The sequence below is a fragment of the Thermobia domestica genome, chromosome 2 (assembly GCF_964235325.1).
Source record: "Thermobia domestica chromosome 2, izTheDome1.hap1.1, whole genome shotgun sequence".
NCBI lineage: Eukaryota > Metazoa > Arthropoda > Insecta > Zygentoma > Lepismatidae > Thermobia > Thermobia domestica.
Genome location: NC_137455.1, coordinates 145092850 through 145119011, shown reverse-complemented (window position 1 = coordinate 145119011; position 26162 = coordinate 145092850). Strand labels below are relative to the sequence as shown.

The window sequence follows — 26162 nt, the reverse complement described above, 5'->3', positions numbered from 1 at the left end:
TCCAGGGAATTGACGCCACTTCAACCACTAAAGAGTGCTTCAAACTGTTATCTGTGGGATGACTCTTCTTTGCAGACAATATCCTCAAGCACTATCCACAGTTTGTAATCCACGGGATTAAGGCCAGGGCTGCTAGAGAACCAGTCCTCAGTGGATATGAAGTCAGGCACATTGTGTGCCAGAGCCAAGTCTTGCTGGAAAGTCCACGTGAATGTTCTAAAGAGGATGGTGGTCAATTCCTTTACTATAGGCTTTAGCACAGTGTTTTGATACACCCGGACACTAGTTTTCACTCTTTCTCACAAAAATGAAGACGTGTGGTGGCAGCATAGCTCACTCCCCAGCACACTATGACGGACACGGGATGATGGGCTCTCCGGATTTTCGGAACTTTGTCCCTGGCTTCCTGAGCTGATGCCGCATACACCATATAATTTTTGGCGACCGAAACATTCTTCGATAGTGAACAACTTCTCATCGGTGAACAGAATCTGTCTGTGCCGATTTTGTACATACCACTGAAGCAGACGTTTACTTTTACCTTGCTTTGCTCCATTAAACGCGGCGTCAGAAAGGGTCCCGTTGACTGTCGGTAGACTCGAATACTAAGATCGACCCTGAGTAGCCTGGACACCGTTCGCTTGAAGATATTCATCTCACGGGCTATTACTGTCTGCTTCCGTACGGGATTTCACCTCATACGCGTCACCACTGCTTCACAGCTTTTGGGAGATCTTGAACTTCATGGTCGGCCAGCTATCAGGCAATCCTGAACAGACCCAGTATTAAGGAACCGCTGGGTGGTGCGGTACACAAACATGCGACTGATGTTAAGCTTTTTTAGTGTGTTAAAAATTTCACTCGCTAGTTTTCCAACTTTGTGTAGCGCTATCACTGCTACCCTATTTTCTTACTCATCCCAATCCATCCTGCCTATACGGGTTGCGTGCATACCTTTCTACAGCAGCACTCTCAATTAGAGATGCAAAAAAGCCGTCTTTTTTGAATCGATGTTTTTTTTTTCACATAAAAAGCCGGCTTTTTTGGGAAAGAAAACGAGAATTTTGGAAATTTTGGCTTTTTTCATTTTCATGATTTTTCTATCTAAATAGCTTTCTTATAGTATATTCTATAGTTAGATAAGAATTCCATGACCTAAATGTCATATTTCGCACTAAAATTCACCAGCAAGATGGATGAAGCACGTGTTTTACGAATTGAAACTAACGTGAAGAATGTAGTATTTGAGCGCAATTTTATAGGCTGTTTAACTTTATTTTAACTTTTGAGTTATCGACATTTTTTTCTTCTCGGGATCATTTCAGTTTGTCATCCGTGTTTCATTTCTAAGAGCTTAGTACTCTAGCTTCTAGCGCAAAAGTTAAACTTACGTTTTTCTATATATCCGTCAAAGCGTACGTTTTTCAATATATCCGTCAAACCATACTTCCACATTTCTGTTATACTGTAGCTGTGCAACTATTTAGTAATAATTTTCCGGATACAACCTTGAATACTAATTTATACAAATAATCAGTAGCGGATTTAGAAAAGTACTTTGGGAGATATTTCTCTGATTGTTTCGTTTTCTAAAATGTCCTAACTTTATTTGGGAGGAGCCTGAAGTTTATGAGTACAGGCATAACTAATATTTCGTTTCGTTTATATATTTAGCGATAATCTTCCGGATACAATCTGATTGAAGATCATTTTATACTGAGAATCAGTGGAGGATTTAGAAAAGTATTTTGGGAGTTTTTTTTTCTTACTAATGTTTAGTTTTTCTCCCGTAATTTTTATTTGACGGGAGCTTAAAGTTCATGAGTAAAGACATGACTAATAGATATTTCGTTTGTTTTAGACATTCCGTAATTTTGGGAAACAGGCTTCAGTCCGAAAGACCGCCCCCCTAACCTTCGCAAAACCGTCAGTGCTGGTAATTAGTAATAATAACGATTTAAAAACAATAAGAAAGGAAGTCGGCCAACTCACAGTACACGCACTATTTCTACTTCACAGATGGAATGAAGAAAAGCTTTGTCAAAATGGTCGAATGCTGAGTTGAATCCCGGACTTCCCAATAGAAGCGCAAAAGCTCCACTCAGTCATGTTTGTTGTGCAGTTGTATTTATCTTAAGTTAAATATATTCCGTAGTCCTTTTTTTTTTGAGGAGTGGTGGTGGTGGGGTGAGGAGAGTTCCATAATGATATGAAGGGTGTGAGCCAAGAACATGATAACTAACAAATTTTCGATTGCTGAATTATGTAGCACCAGATAGACAGCAACGCATGCCGCTTCGTTTAATCCTTCATGTATAGTCTTATGTGAAAGATTAGCTTTCCGACTTTCAAAATGGATGTGCAGCAGAAAATCTCTAATTTCTTAAAATAGTAAAATTGTGGGTTACCACGTTCTTACCTCATACCCTTCATATGTTGAATCCCTCTTGTTAAAAATACAGAAAACTTGAGGACTGAGTAAACCGTGATGGTGGTTATATAAAACTTAACTGTACAATTTCAAGAATATACAAAACCAAAAGCTCTAGATGTGCAGCCTTTAAGTGTATCATATAAATCTAAGTTATTTTTCTTATGTTTTATTTTAATTTTATTTTGTTCCAAAAAGAGGGTATGGAATATTTTGAAAAATACTACACAGAATTTTGCTACTTATTTGTGTATTTTTTAAAAAATAAGTATTTACTTTTAGGGTTGGCTGGTTTACACCAGCTGTTTCTTTTCTTTTTTTTAAATAAACAACTGGTTTAAACAAAAAAAAAAAAAAAAAAAAAAAAGAACGAAAAATGTGAATCGTGTGAACTTCATGGTGACGTTTCCACACATCAAACCATCTGCATTAGTTTTATTTCCTTTTCACCTTTTAATCAAGGTGTCCCATGTTCAATTCTCGGTCGAACCACAACCCTTTTTTCATGCGTAAACAAAGTAGCGGTTCGGATGTCACTTTAAGCGAAAGTCTTCTTGATAACCTCGGTATTACGTAAGGATGTTAAGCCTGAACATACGAAACGAAACCAAATTGTATATTTCTGCATGCCTGAATGCCTGTTGTTTTATAAAGAAGCCAAGGTTACTTAAATATATTGGTATAAATTGGCAAAATTTATCGATTGCTTACGTAGCTTCCAACATTAGCTTAGATTGGACTTCCAATGATATGTACGTACTAAATTTGTAATTTAATACCTCAGTTTTAGCGTACTGATAATGATATGTTGACCTTTAAACTTTGCATGCAAAGCAATAACAGGATTTATCCGTTATTGTTTTACGTTTAGAGTAATGACGGGAATTTCCCGATGGCTAGGGCGGGAGTTTCCCAATTTAAGAAATTTACTGACCGGACTTCTTTAAGCTTACGTGACCTCTTCCAGCATAACTCCATTGTTGCATAATAACACCAAGGCGAAACAAACTTATTTCTGTCAATATGTAATATAAATACATAAAGCAAAATATCTAAACCCAAAAAAGCCTGGTTTAAACCAAAAAAACCTAGTTTAAATTCCCCCCAAAAATCGGGGTTTTGGCATTTTCAAAAACAACCACGATTCTTGCCAACCCTGCTTACTTTTGTATGAAGGAGGTTAAAAAAATCTTATTATATTCATTGGTTAATCCTTTGGAATTCATAATGTAAATATGTTGAGAAGTAAAACTGTTTGAAATATCCTTTCGAAATTCATGGTTTATTTTCGAGGTTTTATATTATTATCGACATATCGACATCAATCACTAATTAAATGACTTTTTGTGTTATAGAGAAGAGAAACAAAATCTGGTTCATCAATTTAAAGCAGAATTTTGAAAAAAGCCCAAAATTTCCCAAGCAAAAAAGCGAAGCAGAAAAAACCGAGTTTTTTTTCCCCAAAAAAGCCGTTTTTTTCCGAACCCTTGCATCTCTACTCTCAATGCATGATCGCACTTTCCATCGTCACGTTCATTCCTCCTACTCACAACAGTATTGCAGCATCTATTACTTTTGTAACAGTATTTATGGCTGGAATAAGTACTAATATACTAATAGAAAACGTGAAACTCTTATATCGGTGGATACTCTTGCGCCCTCTTGGGAAAATCTAAAATGACGCTACTGAATTGGGTAAACAGCACTTACAAAACTAACGTGTATTCTTAACATGGCTGTACATGATTTGTATATAGAACACATTAGGAAAGTACACACTTCTTACTGCTAACGTTTAACAATAAAAATAAAATAATATTTATTTAAATAAAGTAAATAAATTCTGAAAATATATATACATATTTTGCATATTAAGTATATTTTACAAATTAAAAAAAAAGAACAATTTTCGATCGTACCACAGTATATCGAGCTGGGCTAAATACCCATTGAATTTCTTGATAATATATTTAAAAATTAAATACAATATATTTATCAATACATTGATCACGATTACAAAATTAAAAGTCTCATTTTCTCATCAGTGACAATATTTTACTGTACATGAAAACTGAACAAAACTGTGTACGAATAATGTCGCTAGCAGCAAAGTAAAGACTACAATTTTAATTAAAGTCTGTTCTAAATTATATATTTTAAATCATAAATTATATACAAATCATTACACTTTACACAGACATCAGTACGCAGTGTTGTTTCACAGTACGCTTTTGAACTTTAATTCATATTACGTTCCTGAGTCAAATTTGATAACTAATTAAATATTTCACTTCTTTCTTGTTACGATGAATTCTTGTCTTGATGCATACATTAAATACGGATCAGTTCACAAATCCTCAAGCTTTTCACATTTCTGCATTATCAGCCTTACGAGAAGAAACCTGCAAGATATGATGATTCTTGATTAGAAGTTGCCAGAAAGATGAACAATTATATATACCGATATATAAAGCATATAAACAGAAAAGACAAAATTTCAAAAGAACAAAAGACGTTTAGACTACAATTGAAACATATATTAGCAAATTTATCTGTAGGTACAATGCACGTTATTAGTATATATACCAGTATGTTGTATATACTTCTCATATTTTTTTGTACTGGCTGATGTTAATTTTCTCTTTAATAATATTTAGTAATTTAAAATGTTAACACCACACTGTGTTCGATTTCAGATGATTAAATGGTATTTGACTTCCGTCATTAGGATCCCACTTTAAACTGTAAGTACGTGTCTCACACAGTGTCGTTAAAGTTGAAACAAAAAATGACACACTGCACACTACAGTTTTAAGATTTCACGTCTGTCGATATCACGGAACTGAATATAACAGGTAAAGACTTCCTTTAATTCCGTTTTGAAGTGGTTTGATCTATTTTTTACTCGTGCGCGGATAACAAACTCTCTGATTTTTTATTATTATTATTACTAACTTTTGAATGGATGGTTTAATTTCAGTTGAATCTTCTGTATCGTATAGAAAACGGATTTAATAAAGGCTGAAAATTTTCACTGTAGTTGGTGAGTCCACATAGGATTTCTGTTGGCTGTCACGACCAAGTGGTCTACGGGATTAGATTAGCGATCGCAAGACCTGTTTGCCGCGGGTTTGAATTCCGCTGAAGGCATGAATGTTTTTATCCTTTCACTATTCCTTATTATCATTCCTGACCGTTTTCTTTAGAATAAAGGCAGAATTATAAGACAAAAACTAAAAAGCAAGAGAATACCTTATTCAATTTACGTATCATATATTACATCCTTCTGGCAAGAGACCGGCAATTTCGTTTTTAAAGTAGTCAATCGTAACATACACCGCCATACAAGCACTATCTTCCAAATAGGTTATATTTTCCGAACGACCCGACTAAAAGAAAAGAGAGAGCAAAAGAGAAAGGTCAACTTTGAAGAAGTAAAAATTGCGAAGAACTACAAGCAAGGAATTTGAATGACAATTTGTCTGTATACGAGTAGGTAAAAATTTAAAACACTTTCATTTGTGGAAATATCACCTTAAAAATAAATAAATAAAAAAGATAGCCATCAATGAATTCTTCCACTATAGTTTTTACTTTAAATAACGCTGTCCCATTAAAGTTTCGGCTGTTTTTAAAAGCGAAGCTTACAAAAGAAATATGCGAATTTTAGGTTTGGCTACAACTGAAACTATTTTCTCATGATGCAACGTTTTGCATATCAGCTATTTTTTCTTATTGTAAGGAACAATTTAATTTCCTTATATATATATATATATATATATATATATATATATATATATATATATATATATATATATATATATATATATATATATATATTCTTAATGGAACATAAATTAGATGCTCTGCAAAAGAAAAATTTTCAAATGTTCTGTTTGATCAAAAAAGAATAGATCGAGATAAAATATTTAATTCCTGAAGTCGAAGTCCTTAGTACAAAACTTAAATTCTTCCAGATGAGGAGAAAAAAAAATTGAGACACATGAAGAGAAAAATTAAAGAGCAAAAGCAGCAGTGAAGAGTCCAGTTGGATGCCATGTCACATAAGTATAAGCAGTTGAAGTTTAGTGAAGAACGATAAAATTGACGGGTAGGGTAAGTCGGTAAAAGTGACAGACTTGAAGGCGAATTTTGGTAGCTGGAGCTACCGTTGGTTATGAATTCATTGCTCAACACTGACGCTAAGAAACCTCCCCAGGTCCCAATGGCATCTCACCTGGATGTCATTTACTTCTAGCAATGTTATTAATACTTTATCTTTCAAAAGAAATTAACAAACACGTCTATAATTGACAACTTGCCTCGACTTGCACGAGCACGTTCTTCAAGCCGGTGTTTTGCCATCTCGATAACATGCTGCCACCTACAAATATTTTGTTGACATTTTTCAACTTGCCTACTATTCATTCAAGGTTAGGTGGGATGCCATTTGGACCTGGGGAGATTTCTTAGCATCAATGTTGAGCAATGAATTCATAGCCAACGGTAGCTCCAGCTACCAAAATTTGCCTTCAGATCTGAGGAGGATATGTTACGGAAAGAAAACAAACAAATAAATAAATAAAGTAAGTAAGAACATTTGCTTATGTGAGCCATTTTCTATTTTTTCTATATTCTTTACAAAAGAAATACAAAAATTCTCGCACTATAGAAATAAGTGCATCGAATTAATCTGCCCGACACCGAAAAATAACCATGACTTCTGGAAGTCTGAAGTCCTGTTATCCCTGGAATGCTGAGTATGTTAAGCATTATTAATAAAGGGAATCTAGGAATTTCGATTTCCTTTAGAGAAGCAATATCACATAAAATACAAGTAGGAAATTTGATTTGCCAATTTCCGTAAGCAATTATAACTTTTCCTTTTTCTTTCATTGTATTTCATTAATATTTTGTACATTGTTATTTTATAATTTAGTATGTTTTAAATTTCGTACGTATATGCTTTAATACATGGGACACACCCAATATATAAAAAAAATCTTCTTTCATATATATATATATATGCGGCCATGCAGTGGCGTAACTAAAGGCTTGGAGGCCTCCCCGCAGACAGCATGGAGTGGGGCCCCTTCTCTATGTCCCACTTCACGATTTGGGGACCAACTGATGGCTTGGGCCTCCCGCAATGCAGGGTCTGCGGGGCCCTTATTTACGCTCTTGCGGCCATGGTAGGTCAATGATAGAACGCTCAATTCTGGTCCGTGGGATCTAGTTTGATCCAAGCTCCCGCCAAGTGGGCTTTGTGATGGACTAACACCGTGTAGGAGGATTTTCTCGGACTTTTCCCGTTTCCTCCCACTTTTTTTATTCGAACATTATCATCCATCTCATTATCACCATTTCCCTTAGACTCGAAGCATAATCATGAGACGTTAAACCTCAAAAGAAAAAAGTCACTTGAGAAGTTCTTGGAATGACATACAGAAATTGATATACCTCTTGAAACTTGTGTTCATTCTTCTACACAGTCTTCTTTAACACATTTGGCTCAACGATGTTCTAAATCCTTTACGCCATCAAGGAAACAAGATTTCTCCAGCCTGTAAAATACTTCTTCATTGATCCATCGATGCTTTAATCTCTTCGTCTAAAGAAAGTCAAAGCTCATCACGGTATTTTTACAGCTTTGGGAAGCTGTGGAAATGTAGAGATCTAAATCTCGTGAATAAAGAAGAAGACAGAAAATCATACCCAACTCACTGATTTTGGTATTTACAATGGCACTCATATAGGTATGGGCATTTAACTGCAACAACTTTCTTCTTTGATGAACTCCGACTCTTTCCAATTTTTTTCTTGAAGTTATTCCCAAAGTTTTCGATTGTGTTCAGCGGTGATGGTTTTACCAGGTGGAAGATATTCAAAGAGAAGGCTACAACAAAAACACGCCATGATCTTTCTGGTCGACTTCTCACACATGACCTTTGGAGATGGAGAATCAGAATATTTCCACTGTTTTATCCGTAGTAATGAATTGAACCATAAAATCAGTTGGATTTTTCTCAAATGGGTTGATTATCCTTACAGATTTGTACTCCGTTTCATTTTTAATCGAGTGTCAATCGTCGTGGCAACCATCCAGGGAGTTTTTTTATGCACAATTCTTCTGTGTAAATGTGAAATAATTGTTTATTTGAAAAATCTAATCTTCTGCAATATCAGTTACATTTAATTAGCGACCCTTGAATGTCATATCATGTACCCTTTCAATATTGTCTGGGATAGTAACAGATTTTGATCGTCTACTTCGCGGGTCATCCATCCTTCAGGCTTCCACGATCGAGTTCATACTCAGATGTCTGCCTGAAAAAAACGAAGCCAAGTTCCCCAAAATATCTTTTGTATCATTAATCATTATGTATTTCTGTTGACTTTATTATACTAAATATTACATGACCGCTTGCTATTAATTTCTTTTTACCATTTTTTGAAACATGCGAACGTGGACTTCAATTGTATATTTATAATTGCTGTTTACTGAAGTTTAGCGCCTTTTTCAGCACTGAAGATGTACAAGATGTGGACCTACAGTTTAAGATGGAATCCAAACCTTCGTAATGCGTTCAAATTTCAGTGCTCTCGTACCGGGGATTAAACCCGGAATCACGCACATCAAACTAAGGAGGAGGCCAGTAACATTTACGTTGTGACTGTTTTGCCCAATCACATAAAATTTTGTGCATTATAAGAATTAACTTCGACGTTAAATACCTCAGTGGGTAAAGAAAACTGTCTTGTCTTTCCTGCTAGGTTATACTTAGTATCTTTTTTGCTCATTGAGGGGCGAGGAACAGTGCTAGCTGATGTTTCAGGATGTTGTTTCTCGATATTTTTAGAAATGCATAATCTAAAATAAACTCTTCTAAAAACACTTATAAGTAAAAATTCGCCATAGTAAAATTTATTATAATTGCAGTTTTAATGTGTTTTTGCGGTATGAAAGTGAATGATAATCTTTTTGGTAAATATAAAATTCCTATTTTACAATATATATTTTTATCTAATTGAAAAAGGCTGGAAAATGAAGTGAAAACTATATTTCCTTCCCTGTGTTCATCTGCTTCCCACATCCCTTAGCAACTAAAGAAATGGACTTGTTTCGTAGGAATGAGAGAGGAGGACAGAGCAGTTTTAGTCTGATTGGAGGTACAATAGTAGGAAGAGGAAAATCAGCAGATGTGAATCTTAATAATAGTCAATAATGCTTATACTTAGAGGAACATGTGAATTTTTTAGTGTTTACATCATGATAAACGTGTCGAATGTCTAGTTTTTTAAATTTTTTCTTTTTTTATTCACTAATAAAAGTGAATTATTTTAATGTGTTTAAATGTACATTGCGCAGTGCTGCATGCATTTTGCATGATGACTGAATACAGTGTTAACAAATATATAAAAAACCAGAACGGTACAAGAACAAATTGGTACCTATATATGTATTGTGTGCATATGGACTTACAGTTGTACGGACGGCATGGATAGGTACTGTTAAGTCAGAGGACTACAGACGCGTTGATTTATTATTGAAATAGGTTATGTGAGATAAAGGTATAGGACCACGGTTCTTCCACACTCTAGTTAAACTCACGCCCCTGATGTTCCATTTCTTTTCTTTAGGCTCTCAAACAGTAATACGAATACCTTAGCCGCTGTGGTACAAAAGCTACTAAGGTATGAATAGCACTCACCCAGTGTAGGGTACCAGGACAAGGACCAAACTACTGACTGTACATTCACATGAATGATGTCTACGGGAGTACAGTTATAACGTATAACTTCAGGCGTTATTTACTGATCCAGGCAATAATACAAAATGCCCACAATTATACCTAGTGCTGCCATCTGTGAGTCATTTCGAAAACTTTTAAATGGCTCCGTTATATACATAATTTATTACTTGCGTGATAATAGAAGTACACTACTTTCGCTAAATATTTCATCAAGTTAGGAGGGGTAAAAGTAGACGGACAAGAAAAACAATAAACAGATGTTAAGCGTCCAGGTGGAAGGTGGCATGCAGCGCTATGTGCAAGATTATTATTATTACTCAACTTAAGAGGTATTAACCAGATCTGAATGAACAACCATGAGTCTCTGTGAGAAAATGCAGTTGCTCGAGAAGATTTTGTAAGTGTGACTAAAAGAACTTAGCAAGTTAGTATTGAAGAACATCTTAGCAACCGAAAACAGAACACCCGGTTTTGGGTCTTTCAAAACAATTAAAACAACACAACACAATATTATACTCAAGAATTATATTTGGAGTCAAAGACGGAAACTCAGACTTTTTTATTTTCCTTTCTTTTAACCTGTTTATTCTTTTAAAACAGACAAGATTTGGCATAGATAAGGATTAGTCAAATAACAAATAGACGACAGTGATGTAAAACTACATCGAGTACTCGACAGTAACAACAACATGAGCTGGTAACCTTTGCCTGTCAAACAAAGGAACACACATTCCGACCTCACCACTTCACGGCGAGCCATACCATTATCTGATTCGACAAGGTGTCTCTGCTGTACTCTATTCCGATAAGTCTATGCCTATTATTTCCTTAATTTGTTTTTTTCATTTCTCTTATTTCTTTTATCCCCGGGAACAGACGGTGCATAGTTTATTCAGAAATCAGAATCTGAAGTTAGTGAGATTGTTGTATTTGTTAGTTTATGATTTATATTTGTAAATTGAAGTTCTTATGAAGAAAGAAAAAAAAAAAGTACTGATGAATACCTATTACTACTATTTCAAATGAAAGTTGCTATTAAGCGAATTACAAGTTAGACATTTTGAAACCATGCACAAGGAGAATTTTGAACTCAATTTTTGTCATTAACACCCTTTCTCGTGTACCAAATTTTAAAATTTATTTTCAATAATTTAAACTGCCTCTTCTGTAATCTGCTTTTGAAAATACTGAGGTTACAAGAAAAATATATGTTACACTACTGCGATTACACAGAGGAGACAGCTGAAATTATTGGGCAAGTACATCTAAATATTTGGAACACGAAAAAGTTTGTAAGATATATTTGGTAGATTAGATTAGATACTAGGATAAGTCAAAAGTCTTGCAATATTTTCACAACCCAAACAGCAGGCATGTGTATACGCCGTTATCGGCTATAAGTACAAGGTCAAACTGTCCGTCAGTGTCTTCAGTCAGCTTTTAGTGGCAGTGACGACGAATGATCATCAAGTGTGACACGTGAACTGTTACTGTATGAGTTCGAACTTTGGAATAACGCTGCAGCAGCCGCAGCCCAAAATATTTGTCGTGTGAAAGATGAAGGTACAATGACCCATTACAGCAATTTATTAATTCCAGAAATTTCGTGCAGGTTGTAAGAATGTTGAAAGTCAGCGAAGGTCCAGTCTCCCCACGGGAAGAAAAGCCCTTCACCAGCACACGACGACTGTCAAACCAGATCGAATGTAACTCGTGAAGACCATCAGGAGCTGTCGCATTGTGCCACGTTGACCCTATGAGTCCATATAAGTCCGTTCACGTCCATATGAGTTGACCCCTGTTTAGGCCCAGAGGAGACAGGATATGCACCAAAAGCAAAATCTGCGTGAGGTGCGTTTTCTGAAACGAATTGTCACATGCGATGAAAAATTTGGATTTTTCCACAATTAAAATGTGCAAAAATAGTGGTTGATTAAGGGTCAACTTCCAGAACCGTTCGTCAAACAGGGCCGTTTCGTGCATAAAGTCATACTTTCTGTGTGGTGAGGTTACGAGGGAATAATTCACTTCAAGTTTATTCCTAACGGTCGAACCATCAATGTCGATCTTTATTCCGGATGTATGCTGCACTACGCCAAAAATATCCTACAGCTCAAGGCCAAAGGAGATGGATATGTGCCTTTAACTGCTGTAATATCTGCGTGATGTGCGTTCTTATGCGACAAAAAGTAGGTGTTTTTCTGAAATTCGAATATGCAAAAACAGTGGATAAGCAAAGATCAACTTCCAGACCCGATCGTCAAGCAGAGTCGTTTTGAGCATAAAGTCATGTTCTATCCGTGGTGGAACTACGAGGGAGCAATTTACTTCAAGTTCGTTCCTAATGGTCGTATCATCAATGCCGAACTTTATTCCGAACAGTTGGAGCGAATGTATGTTGCACTACGCCAAAAATATCCTGCATTGGTGAACTCAAAGCGCTCTCTGCTGCAACAGTGTCAGATAACATCATACTCAGTTCGTAAAACGCAAAAAAGCAGGAACGTAAGCATGAAATTGATGCCACACCCAGCATATAATCCTGATTTCCTCCTTCAGATTATTATCTGTTTCGGTTCATGGCACACTTCCTGAAATCACGATGCTTCACCAACCAGCAGGAGGTGGAAACAGCAGTGACAGATGACTTTTTTGCCTCTACGGACAAGCAGCGATATAGACATATAACTGAAGAGTTGACAGGAAGGTGGCAGCAAGGCAGTCTAACACGAGGGACTATACTCTGAATGGTTTCCCATTGTACTGTAATAAATAGAAATGCCAGAATATTGAAGAACTTATGGCTCATCCTTGTATTTTGGTAAGGTGTGTTTAGCAAGGTGTTATTTGGTAGGAAGGTTATTTCATACACAAAATATGTAATGAATAAACCATAACTTATCATATAGAAAAATTCTTTATGACAGTGGAATTCAAGTTCCATCCCTCCTTGAACCTACTTGAGACTAACATTTGTCAGACTTGACAGGGTTAATAAATAGTAATACTGTAGCATAGGATTTAAAAATAATAATAATAATAATTCTTAAAAATGCATAGTAAAACAGTTAATAAAGTCAGTCTCACACTCTTTTACACGTGATTTTGATGTGACTACATAGATTAAGTCAAAATGGAAAGTAAATGAAAGTTATAATGTCAATTTTAAATTTTGCATACTAAATATGTATGTTTAATTTCTTTATTTTTTACCAAACAACTGCTTTTCCAAATTCCTCTGAAAATTTGGTTGGAATTGAAGGAGTCAATTGAAGATTACACGCCAAAATAGAGTCTGTAAGTTTTCCTTGTATTATTATTTCTTGCTCTGGGTTCCCATCAAAGTAAAGGTTATTTACACATAAATTACTAAAATGCTTTCCATAAACAGATTCCCAGTAAGTAGTCATAACCAAATTTAAATGTCCTTCATACAACATATTTTTCGAGGTGAAAACGTTTTCAGATAATATACATTCTGATATAGGTAGATGGATCTCAAATCAAGCTTTATATTCGTAACAATCTCTCAATACTTACTAAATCAGTGGAAACTGTCTATTTCAATGTAAGTAAAAGGTTTCAATCGATAACTTTTTTTTTTCGAAAAAAAAAAAAAATGGCAGTCACTCTCTACTTGTGACATGAGGGACTATATATATATATATATATATATATATATATATATATTGAATTAAGGCGTATTTTCACCAAAAATGGATCCTATCATATCAATTAGTAATTATAGTTATTCGCTGATAAATGCATAAAATGAAGGATGGAAAAAATAATATTTTTACCTCTCAATGGTAGTATATTTAGTCTCTTTTCTGGCTGTTTAATATTCTTAGTCTTCAGTTTTACTTCGTAATTTTCTTGTCTTTGCTGTACATATTGGAGTTTCAGGTAATTATATCTAGTTACTTATTGTATTTCTTGATAATAGAGTTGGAATATAAAAAGAAGCGAAGGAAAGAAAGGGAAAATCCCGAAAGAGAGAGATTCCTTTCTTTTCTCGAACTTGTCAGATTTATATCTTTGATTAGTAAAAGATAACAAGCTATCTTTTCTTTGGGTACCTACTCATCTATTCATTAACCCTATAATTCGATTGGATCGTAGTTTAGACCTCTCTCCTCTTCCTATTGGTTGTAAGCATTGAAAGTCTTGAGGTTTTGAAGCATAGAATTCTACCTTTATTTATGTTAATTTTAATGAAGAAGTTCGCGTGTGTAGCTTCACAAAATAATGCATCCATATTAATCTTTAAATATAAAAGAAGAAGTCCTGATTGACTGACTTATGAACGCCTACACTAATTTATTTCAGATTTATCACGCAAGGTACTATTAAGAAAGGATTTTTGGAAATTTCGAGTGGAACACAGTAATAGGAATAGCAATTATTATAATAAGATGTCTGTATCTCGAAATTTCTTAAGGTTATAGACATGAAACTTGGTACTTTTCGTTTTAAGTTATTGACCATGCGTTTCAGCGTTTCTTGATATTTGACTAGAAGAAAGAAGAAAAGAAAGAAAAAAAAAAGAATGAGAAATTTGAAATGGAAAGAGTGAAATGAGGTTGCAATTATTATATGTCAGTATCTCAGAACTCCTTACACACATGAAATTTGGTATGTAGACTTTTTATTTAAAATGCGTCTCTTTTTAAGTTTTACATCCCACGGTTATGCCGGTTAGGCTAAAGGAGTCGGTGATGAGAGATGAATGAAATGGTGGAATGAAGAAAGTAAGAGGAAACAGGAGAACCCCGAGAAAACCCACGAGCATGGTGTTTGTCCACCACAAAGTCCACACGGCGCGAGCTGGGATCGAACCAGGGACCCCAAGCACCGGAGGTGAAAGTTCTATCACTGAGCCACCGCGCCCCCCTTTTACTTAAAATAACTAAACACCACATATATAGGATTGAAGTCAGGAAAACGTTGAAGTGACACAGACAGCACGGAAAATTAGAACTGTATAACTCCTTATGCTCCATCCTTGCAATCATTCCTACTAAGTAGATAGAAATAGAGTGTTTTAAAAATGAGGCACTAACATTCATAATATACAAGTATGTGAATGACAGAATTACTTTCATATCAGACCGGAAAAAAAGAGGAAAAAGAAAAGAAAAGAAGATATTTTTAAAAGATAACCTGATTGTTTAGATTTTAGTAATATTAGGAAAGAAACAAAAAGTAACCGAACTTTTTTCGAACGAAACATGGGGATCAAGATATAAGTACAAAACTTCCAACAGCAATTAAATCCAAAATGCAGGAATTTTCTTTGTGGACAGCTCACAAACAGGTTTTCCAAAGGAAAATCTTTTCCATTAGATTTTTTTCGGAAGAAGATATAGTGGAAAAATCAATTACATCAAAAATTTCAGAGAGAAAAATTATTACTCTGGATAAATGGTTAACGAATATCCAAAAATCGTTAAGCAGTGAGAAAAGAAAAATTGAGGAGAGAATAACATAAGAAGATGCATTCATACACTTTAACTCCCAGTGGTTATGCAAAGTATTCAACAAATATAATCTTTAGGTTTACGGAGCCGATGAGTTAACCACTATGTTACCCAATCATATTCACTTTTGAAGCTGGTGGTCAATTACATGTATATTAGAAATAAAATAGTTTTCTTATTTTATATCTGCATGATTATTAACTTGCTCAATATATTTCGGCTACTTTCTTTAATATGTCCATCCTCAGGGTAGAATCTTCTACTTACAGGTAAATGTAAGTATTCTACATATCATAATTTTCTCTTCTTTTCTTTGTGTAGCTAACTTATAATTTAATTATGGGAAGCTACACAAGGAGAAAAAGGAAAAAATAGGATTCTCTAACAGATTTGCACTGATCTCTAATAGATTTGCACTAATAGAAGATCCTACCTAGTGGCCAAGACACAGAAAAGGAAATGGATGAAATATATTGAATAACTCATGTAGAATAAGGTAATTTTATTTTATTTAGTACAATTTGTGTAAAATCAAGTCTATTACTTGAATTCACACCCATAGAGAGGTTTTATAATGTGAAATCGCTATTTCCTCTACCTGTCATACGTAACTATTACGAAAGAATTTCTCCACTCTAAGGCTAAGGAAAGGAGCGATTAGCGAAAAGGAGCTTATGATCTGCAGTGTCTCCGCCCAACTGTGAAACATGGCGGCGGCTCGGTGATGCTGTGGGCCGCCATATCATGGTTTTCATTGGGTCCTGTGGTCACACTTAGCGGACGAATCACTGCCAACGATTATGTCGCAATTTTAGGAGACCACTTGCATCCTATTGTCCAGATGTTGTTCCCGGATAATGACGCCATCTTCCAGGATGATAATGCACCCATTCACACAGCTGGCGTTGTTGCAGCGTGGTTTGAGGAACATCGGGATGAAGTTCAACACCTCACCTGGACCGCCCAATCCCCAGATCTCAACATAATTGAACATCTGTGGTCCGTCTTGGATACACGACTCTGGCGACGATTTCCACCTCCATCCTCTCTCACAGAACTGGCCGATGCCCTGCACGAGGAATGGTGTAAAATTCCACTTGATACCATTCACGACCTCTATGCCTCCATCCCACGTCGCATCAAGGCTGTTCTGAAGGCGAAAGGTGGCCCGACACCATATTAATCTGGTAAGTTGCAATTTCGTTCAGGTGTTTCCATTTTTCTGATCACCATCTGTACAAACAGACTTCATTCTAGTTTATTAATTTATTATTTAAAGAAGAACCACTTTATGCTAGTACGTCATTGAATAATGAAATAATGTGTTTCTTCTGAGCAGTTTTTAATTGGCTTAGAGATACACTGTAAACAAGTTACCAATAAAGGCAAAGGAAGTTATACATAGTGTTGTAAAATTTCCGGAAATGTTTAACCTGTTGGTAAAAAACTTTTTTTTTTTGGTTTCCTTCCAGAAAAATTGGGAAAAATAATCTTCGTATTAGTTAATTTTACTAGTAATGGAACCGTTTCTTTTTCGAACGCGTGAAAAATGTAAGTTTAGAAATTTCAATATTGCGATTTAAAAAATAAAAAAAATAAATAAATAAAACGGAAATGAAACTTTTGCAATTATTCTGGAAAATTAATAGTATGCACTCATTTCCGTTATGTGTTTAATTAAAGAACTTTTACGGTTACATACAAGTCTACTATCGTGAAGCGTTTCTGTAGCAACAAATAAGTCTCTTGAATGAAACTAAGTTCTTAATATGTTCTTTGATTTTGTTAAGTTTTGATAATTTTAACCAAATTATTTCTTAAAAGAAAGAGCAGTAGGCAATTTTCACTAATATTCATGCATTAGAACATATAATTACTTTTATATAATATTCTAATATAGACTTTTATATAAACTTTATGTACAAAATCCTGCATGTAAACAAACGCATGTTTTTTAGTGCGACAAATTATCAAAAGTGACTATATTTGTAGGCTAATAACTCTTGAACTATCCGACAGATCTTGATAAAATTTTCAACATAGATGAGGTTGGGGATGGTTTTTATCATTTCACTTTGAAGTGCAATTTGAGGGAATGGGAGGGGGAGATATATCGAAAATAACCGATATTAATTCGAATCCCTAATTTTCGGGGTCGCTGAGATGAATAGTGACACTTCCGATGCCGTTTAAATCTAAACTAAGACCCACAACTCGGAGGAGGGAGGAGAAATATATAAAAAAATATTGAAAATGACCGATATTAGTATCGAATTAGTACCAACCCGATAGTTTTCGGGGTCACTGAGACTCTTCCAGCCGTTTAAATCCAAATTCAGCACCCAACTTGGGAGAGGAGGAAGGGATATATGTATGATCGAAAATGGCCATTATTAGTGTCGAATCCATAATTTTCGGAGTCGCTGAGTTAAATAGCCGATTTCGTTTAAATCCAAATTAATCCCTATTATTACTCCCAATGTGACAAGTAAGGGTAATTGAAAATGACCGATATTAGTGTTGAATTAATAGTTTTGGGGTTCCATAAGTTGATTATGACAGTTCTGTCCAAAATGAAACGTATTCTGCCCTTGCGAAGAATGGGTATTCTGCTAGTCTGTAATAAGAACGAACAGAAGTTTCACATATTCAACCCTTTAATATATTTCTCGCTGCTCAAATTTACTCACTTGTGTGGTGTATGTGTGTATGTGAAATAAGATCATATCTTTTTTTGAGTTATGCGAAAAATATACAAATAATAAAAAGGGATTTTGCCAGAAATCAGAAAACTAAAAAGTAAAATTAAAACCTGTTGCTTTAAGTACTTTTCCTGTTAGCGAAATACATTATATATATGCTGCAGACATGTTACAGCAAGTACGATTAGAGTCTTTCTATTTCAAGTGCGCTCTCGAAAAAAACATTCTTCGGCCTCATCCCCGCTGACCTCCTACGCAGGAAACCTTCTCTTTGCTTTGGGGAAAGAACCCTGTCCGCATCCAACTATTGAAAAACCTCCACCACAACAACTTGTCCCTCCTCTTTCGAGGGAGGATGGGAAAACACACATCGAGAGCAGCGCCAGCAGGGGCATACTTGAAACTGAAAAGCTCTAGCATCAGGCGAAGAAATAGTTTTTAAATTATATTTTCCGGTTTTTGCCAATATATCCGAACAAATGATATTTTCTAATGGGTTTCAAATAACGGAAATTTTACACAGCACAAGGAAGATCTTATATATAAAAGAGAACGCACAAATCCTTTGTTACCTCATCACGCTAATACGGCTGAACCAATTTCTTTTATTTTTGGGGGGTTATTAGGATTTGGACCCTAGATGGTTTTTATCATATCACTTTAATTTTTAATTACCAGTGTCTTGAGATAATTGACCATTCAAGTGTCCATAACGTACAAATCCTTTGTTAGTTCATCATAGGTATAAAAATAAACGTATTTATATGCAACCCGCATGACCGTGTCACTCGGCGGGTTAACATAAATGACAGGCGATATAATGTTAACATTTACTGCAATCTACTATGGTTTTTATCATATCACTTGAAAGCGAAAACTTCCGGGGTGACCGCAGCGAAGCGGGGCGGGTTAACATAAATGACAGGCGATATAATGTTAACATTTACTGCAATCTTCTATGGTTTTTATCATATCACTTGAAAGCGAAAAAGTAAAAATTATCTAAGTAACAAAGTTTATTGCGTTCCGGGGTGACCGCAGCGAAGCGGGGTGAACGCTGCTAGTATCTCTATAAAATATATTTAACATATTAACTAAAATGATTCCGGTCCCGTTATTTTAACACTTTCCTGTGATCATGCGGGACTTCGTAGGATTGCTTAAGATAATTATAATGAGTTAATATTAATTAAGATAACTAGGATTATATTTTAGTTTCTTTTGTAGCCATAACTCCATTCTATCACGGTGCTAACTTTAAAGTTTTTGGATGAGTGGTGCACACAATATTTGTTGCCACAAAATTTCCCTATTCTAATACAACAAACATAAATACTCAATTATCTTAACTCTAAACTAGTAAATATAAAATAGTTTTCATTTTAAAAGCATAATATAGTAAAATATTCGAAAATTTCAATTTTTCCCAATTTTTTTCCTTTTTTCTTTTTTACCCAAAATTTCCAGTTTTATTCCAGGCCTTCATAACATTAGTTATACACGAAGAAATATCATTACTGGATACAAGGTAAGTACCTGTACTTTATAGATACGTATCCTATAGTGTATATTAGCAAGATTCCAGATAATGCAGTTCTGAAATGTGGTACTAAACTGTTTGTATCGAAACGAAATTAAGGACAATATTCATTGGCAAATTGCACTATACTCGGTCTGTGTACACTTTAATGCAGTAAGTTAAATAAATAAAATACATTGGTCTCTGCGCTTTCAACAACAGTTATAAATTAAAATTTAAAGTTTATAGGAAATAAAAAAAAACAAATGCATTGTTTGTTCAGTAGCAGGAAGAAAATTAGATATGTGGAGTTGCTGGGCACGCATTACTACTACAATTTTAACATTATATCAGTTATGCGTTTTTGAGAACGTTTAGCGGAAAATGGTAGGAGCAATTTGACTGCAACATCGCATGACAGGTTTTGTTTTATGACGTACTTCCATATAGATGACGTAATTAAGATCGATATCACGTAAGTTTTTGTATACATACGCTCAACACTAAACTGTTCCTATACCGGTAACTGTAAAAATCGTACTTTTAGCAAAAACTGCACAGAGTTTTTGAACGCGCGTGGAAATTTTTGGAACCAGGACAAACAATTACAGCAAAAGTGTATTGCCAAACACTGAATAATTTGCGACGTGTCATCCGAAATCGGCGGAAACTAATAATACACTTTGGAATTCTTATGATCCATGACAATGCCCTCCCCCACACAGCTGCTCGTAGTTGGGACAATTTAAAGATTTCGATGGAAACTATTCAATTCCTCTTACAGCCCTGACTTGCCCCAGTGTTATCTTCATCTGACCATATCCCCAGCGACCGCTAGCATCGAAACGTTTCACCAACAGTGAAGTGCTCAAGATATCAGCTCTGGATTGGCTGCACTCTCAGCTGGCAGATTTTTACACAGAGGATGTACGGAAGCTTGTGTCACGCTATCAGAAATGTCTGGAGGTTTATGGCGACTACGTCGAAAAACAGTCAATACTTGTATATCAATCACAATAATTTTTTCTACCATTTTCTTGTTTCTATCTTTTCTATCATTTTCTTGTTTTTAAAAAGTATCGCTCTTTTTATTTGCACATGAACCTCATACGTATTCTATGGTATTCATTCGAAAATTTATATTCGATAATCAGTTCTTTTGTTTCTAATTCTGACATACTCTGAAATATAATTGGTTCCTTTTAGGATATATATATATATATATATTACTGCTTCTAATATTTAACGTACTATTAATTGAACTACTTTAAGTGTTCCTTGACACTTTCCTCAGCAGATCCATGTAACCCATCTCATTTCTCAGAATTTCTTTTTGCTTGTTTTGTTGTTTTGTATAATATGATTAAGTAAAAACTTTGCACTAAAATCCTGTTTTTTGAAAATGTTATTTTGTGAAAAACTTATGATTTTTATGACTATTTAATTTTGTGCTAGTTTACAGAAATTTTGTTCATTGTATACAGGATTCTAATGCATGACATTTACATGATCATATTACTAAATAGTGCAAGAGGACATTCTGAGAAGTGAGATGGGTTACATGCTGAGGTCACCTGCTGAGGAAGATGTCACGAAACACCGAAACAATGCAGTTAATGGTACCGTCAAATGGGGTGAATAGAAACATGGGGGTGAATAGAAACAAAACTTCCAGATTAGTTTTGGATTTATCTGGACGATAAATTAATCAAGAAAACTGAAAATTTTTAACATAGTCTTATACGGCTAAAGTGTTCAGGGCAGAGACAAAATGTTTTACTGAGTTGGAAACACTGAGGTAGACGGCAGTAGCATTAATGTGTTACTGAAATCTTACACGGTATTTTAGCGCTCCTCAAACTTTCTTGGTAAGTATGACATTTTCATATTTGTTGCATCTGAACATATGCCTATTTTGTAGTTTGTTGTTTCATTTACTGACGTTCATAGTAAAAGTTTTCCTTTTGTAAATTATTTTTAATCAAAATTTAACTTTACTGGGTTATTGTTATGATCTTTAATTAGTGGGGTGAATAGAAACACTTCTTGAGGAGCGGAAAAAAGGACAGGAATGAATCAACAATCTCTAAGAACAAATTTTCAAGTGTTCTGAACAAAAAAAAAAAAAAAATGTGTGACAAACTGAAGGAGGAAAATATCAGGGCTGGATTTGAAAAGTGTGGAATTTTTTCCCTTTGTCGAGACCAAATACTGAGGATGCTGCCAAAAAGAGACAATGAACGAGAAGAAACAGAACAGCAAAAGGCATCTCAGACTGTAAACCGTTCCCTTATGGATCTTCTCAGGAGCATGAGAGAAGATGAAAAAATTAAACAAGGAAAGAAGAGAGTACGAATAGATGTTTCTGGTAAGAGTTTTGATTTGTTTTCTGAAAATGATGCATTTTCATCAAATCACAACGAAACTCAACCTACCCTTGTATTGTCGGAAGAGGAGAAAGACAACACTCCAGAAGACAACATTCCAGACGATCACGAACTAGATGATAGTTTTCTAAAGCTGGTAATTTGGCTGTGGTAAAGGTTTATGAGACGGTAAAACTCGATGAGACTATTCACTACCCAAGTGCGAAAATGTGAACATGATGGATATGTGGGTGTTTTATAAGAGAGCACATAAACAATGAAATTTTCGGAAACTTCTGAAGAATCGTTCTTTCTACATGAGGATATTGTTACGAAACTGTTGGGTTTTATTAGGAGTTCGTCAGCACGCTTTGAGTATATGATAAGTTTCGGGCTCCTTCGTGGCTAAGCGGTTAGCGTACTCTCCTTTGGCGTGGGAGACCCGGGTTCGATTCCCGGCGGGAGCTCACGTGGTTCTGATTCCACGTTAATCAGTAGGTCCACGTCTCATATAGCCTCGCTGCTGAACGGGACGTTAACCTCAAAATCAACTCAACTCATGATAAGTTTCCCTGGTGATTTCAGTGGTTTAAATCTTATTCATATATCATCAAAACTGTATGGTCGTTTGTACCTATATTGTGCATTGTATTGTTTTATAAGTTTGTAACTTATGTAATACTGGTCTTATTGAACTTATATCCTGCAGGTATCAAATAAATAGTTCGTTTCAACAAATACGCTGTTTCTTTTTCCATTTTCAATAGTATAAAAGAAACAACAATGAAAATAAAGTCATTGTTTCTATTCACCCCAACTCATGGGGTGAATATAAACATTAAGAAAAATCAAGGTGAAGAAAAGTGGAGTTGATAAATTAATATGACGTTTACTGAACTTCATTAGCATGTTAAGACCTTTTTTTTGAAATAATCTGATACGCAAAATCTTTAACATCACCAAACTTATATACTCATATAGCCTAAAATGTGTTTCTATTCACCCCATTTGACGGTACATTAAATACTAGGTGCAGTAAATAAAAGAGTAGGTTTACAAATTATAATTGATTTTGTTGCTTTTTTTTTTTTTTTTTTAGTTCAACGTATAATGCATATTTTCCGCGAGAAACGGATATAGTGACGATGATAATGTACAAAATGGTGGTATGAAAAACTTGGGAGGAAACAGAACCCACGAAAACCCATGTACATGGTATTTACATCGCAAAGGCCAGTTGGTGCGTGCCGGAATTGAACCAGGTGCTCCATGCACTAGGGTCAACGCTCACACACTGAGCTACCGCGGTTACTATTCTATTGATTGTCTTAATCAGTTTTTGTTCCTAGTATCTATTAAGTGCTGTATAATAATTAGTCCATGAAGACAACACAGCACTATTTATCAGCAATTTTTATTACAGGGTTCCTATTGATCTGGTGAAATCATTTTCCCTGACTTTCCCCTGACCTTTAGCAGGAAACTCCCTGACCTTCATGACACGTGTCGGATGACGTAGACATATAAATAAGGAATAAATAACGGTGAATATTTATATATGAGAACATTTATTCCATAGAGACAAATAATAATCAATTGCTCATACGTACACTCCACTTACTACCCATAAAAATCTGAGCAACGTTTCACACTGTGATCATTAATGGTTGGCTAGGCTGAAATTGGTGCACAATTGACGTTAGAAAAAATACATTTTATAAAATTTCTCTGACTTCCCTGATTTCCAGTCTTTTTCCCTGAGTTTCCTTGACCTGCACCATTTTCCCTGACTTCCCTGACCAGTAGGAACCCTGTATTAGCGTGTTCACGTGTTTCTATTCTGATTCGCAAACTAAATATTATTGGATAAATTTATTTACGACATAGTTGCTAATGGAAGCTATAGGGCAATATTATATAAGGTATACAGGATCATCTCTGTACTTAAAAAAAAAAATAAAATAAAATAAAATAAAATAAAATAAAATAAAATAAAAAATAAATAAATAAATAAACACTATGCATTAAGTGATATGAATACTCCAATCTCCATAGATCTTCTTAGGGATAATCTATTCTATTTCTATACAAACCTATTAACTAACATTTTGTGGATTTACTTGTATTGTCCTATAAAGAAAATTAAAACCCCACAGTGTTCCGAAAAAAAAAAAAAATAAATAAATAAAAATAAATAAATAAATACATTGATGTTAATCGATCCTTAGCTCGATTTATATCTGTACACTAATAAGCTGAAGAGAACACCAGTTCACAAACAACGGTTTTTGTATTTTTACTCATGAATTCTTAATACAGATGTTATAATATAACGTTAATATAATGTATGTACACACATTATTTCATATTTATTTTACAATATGCAGTATGTGGTTTATGTACAAGAACTGTTGTTCGTTTCGAGTTGTTAGCTATACATCAAGCTAAAGACTGATTAATAGTAATGCAATTGGGTGTTTTTGCACAATACTATGGGTTTTTTTTCTGAATAATTTCCTATATAGGTCAATACAACAAATAAACCCAAATAATGTGAATGAATGGGTTCGAGCAGAACAGAGTGAACGGATGAACCCGAAGAAGATTGAAATATTAATGTTACTTAATGTTAGAAAAACACAACGGCACAAATACGAATCCAGTATTTCTTGTTTATGTTATTCTAGGTTGGATATACGTGAAAAGGAAGAATTGACAAAATACAAAGTGTCACAAAAGGGTCATCTATTCCAAATCATCACAGCGAAAAACCTCACCATCTTAGATTGTGACGAAAGTTGGTGAAAAGCAAGAGCTTGTTAAGTAAACAGCATTTGCCTAGTTATGAGCTCCAGTGACAAGTAGTTGTCAGATAGCAGCTTGCCAACATCCCATTTTTTGCAAACATGCTAAATGAATGAATGAAAAAAAAAAGCTCCTAATTTAGATAGAAACGTCATTCTGGGCTCGTAAAGCTCAAGGAATGTCCTTTCAATAAAAAATAGATGCAGACCATTGTGACCTTTGACCTCAAATATCTGAAAAAAATACATTTTTGATTTTTGTAAAAAAAAAAAAAAAAAAAAAAGTTTTGTACTGTCATGGTGTCCATCAAAGTAATGAACCTAGCAAACTTCAATAAAAGTGCCATAAATGGGTGGATATGATGTAAGAATCTTGCAAATATGATATAAATTCCCTTGAAACAAGTAAATATTGCACATTTCAAAATGGTACTCACCTACAAGTGAAGAGGGTGTTGCTTCATCCTTTGCATTCTCTCTTGTGTGGTAACAATGTCTATAGCTGGTAAATTATATGTGCGACCAGTAGCTGTGTACGGGTCCCTTGAAGCCAAAATATGAGTGATTGGAACAGAACATCAGGAGACTGGGGATAAACATACAGCGGTGATGTACCATGGGGATGAAGGAAGTTAATATCAAGTTCCTGTCTGTCGGCATTCATGGTCATCACATGTCCTAACCACCATGCATCACCATAAACATATGTCACAAATCCTTTCGCTTCCTCCAGTGAAACTGATTGTCGTAAAATGTTCATCTGGTGCACTACACTTTCTGCTGTTTAGAATATCTTTTCACAACTAACTTGTCAACTGATACTGGTATGAATGCATGAAGCTTGTGTGTTCCTGGTATTGATCGTGCTGTATCAAATCGTGCACTCAGAACTTTATCTGCAGCAGTAACTTCTTGGTGGGTAAGTAAATGCAAAGTTCACGTTGTGCACATTGTTCTCTGCCTAATCAAACAGCTGCTGTGGAGTAATTATTTGGTCTGGAGATGTGTGATGCAAACTTGCTCTAGCGGCTACCCTTTTTATTGTCCCTCCAAGCCCATCACAGACACATTTGCCATCGGAAGTGGCAAAGAAGTGTCAATCAGTA

General features: G+C 35.0%; 1 protein-coding gene across 3 annotated transcripts in view; it reads right to left on the bottom strand.

Annotated features, from left to right (window-relative positions):
- Nucleotides 1-4220: 4220 nt before the first annotated feature.
- Fdx1 (Adrenodoxin-like protein 1, mitochondrial Ferredoxin 1) overlaps nt 4221-26162 on the bottom strand; it is a 32152-nt gene continuing 10210 nt past the window's right edge. For all 3 annotated transcript variants that reach the window (XM_081746799.1, XM_081746790.1, XM_081746782.1), the window contains one exon: nt 4221-4833. The gene's annotated coding sequence lies outside the window, so the exon portion shown is untranslated. The remainder of the gene's footprint in view (nt 4834-26162) is intronic.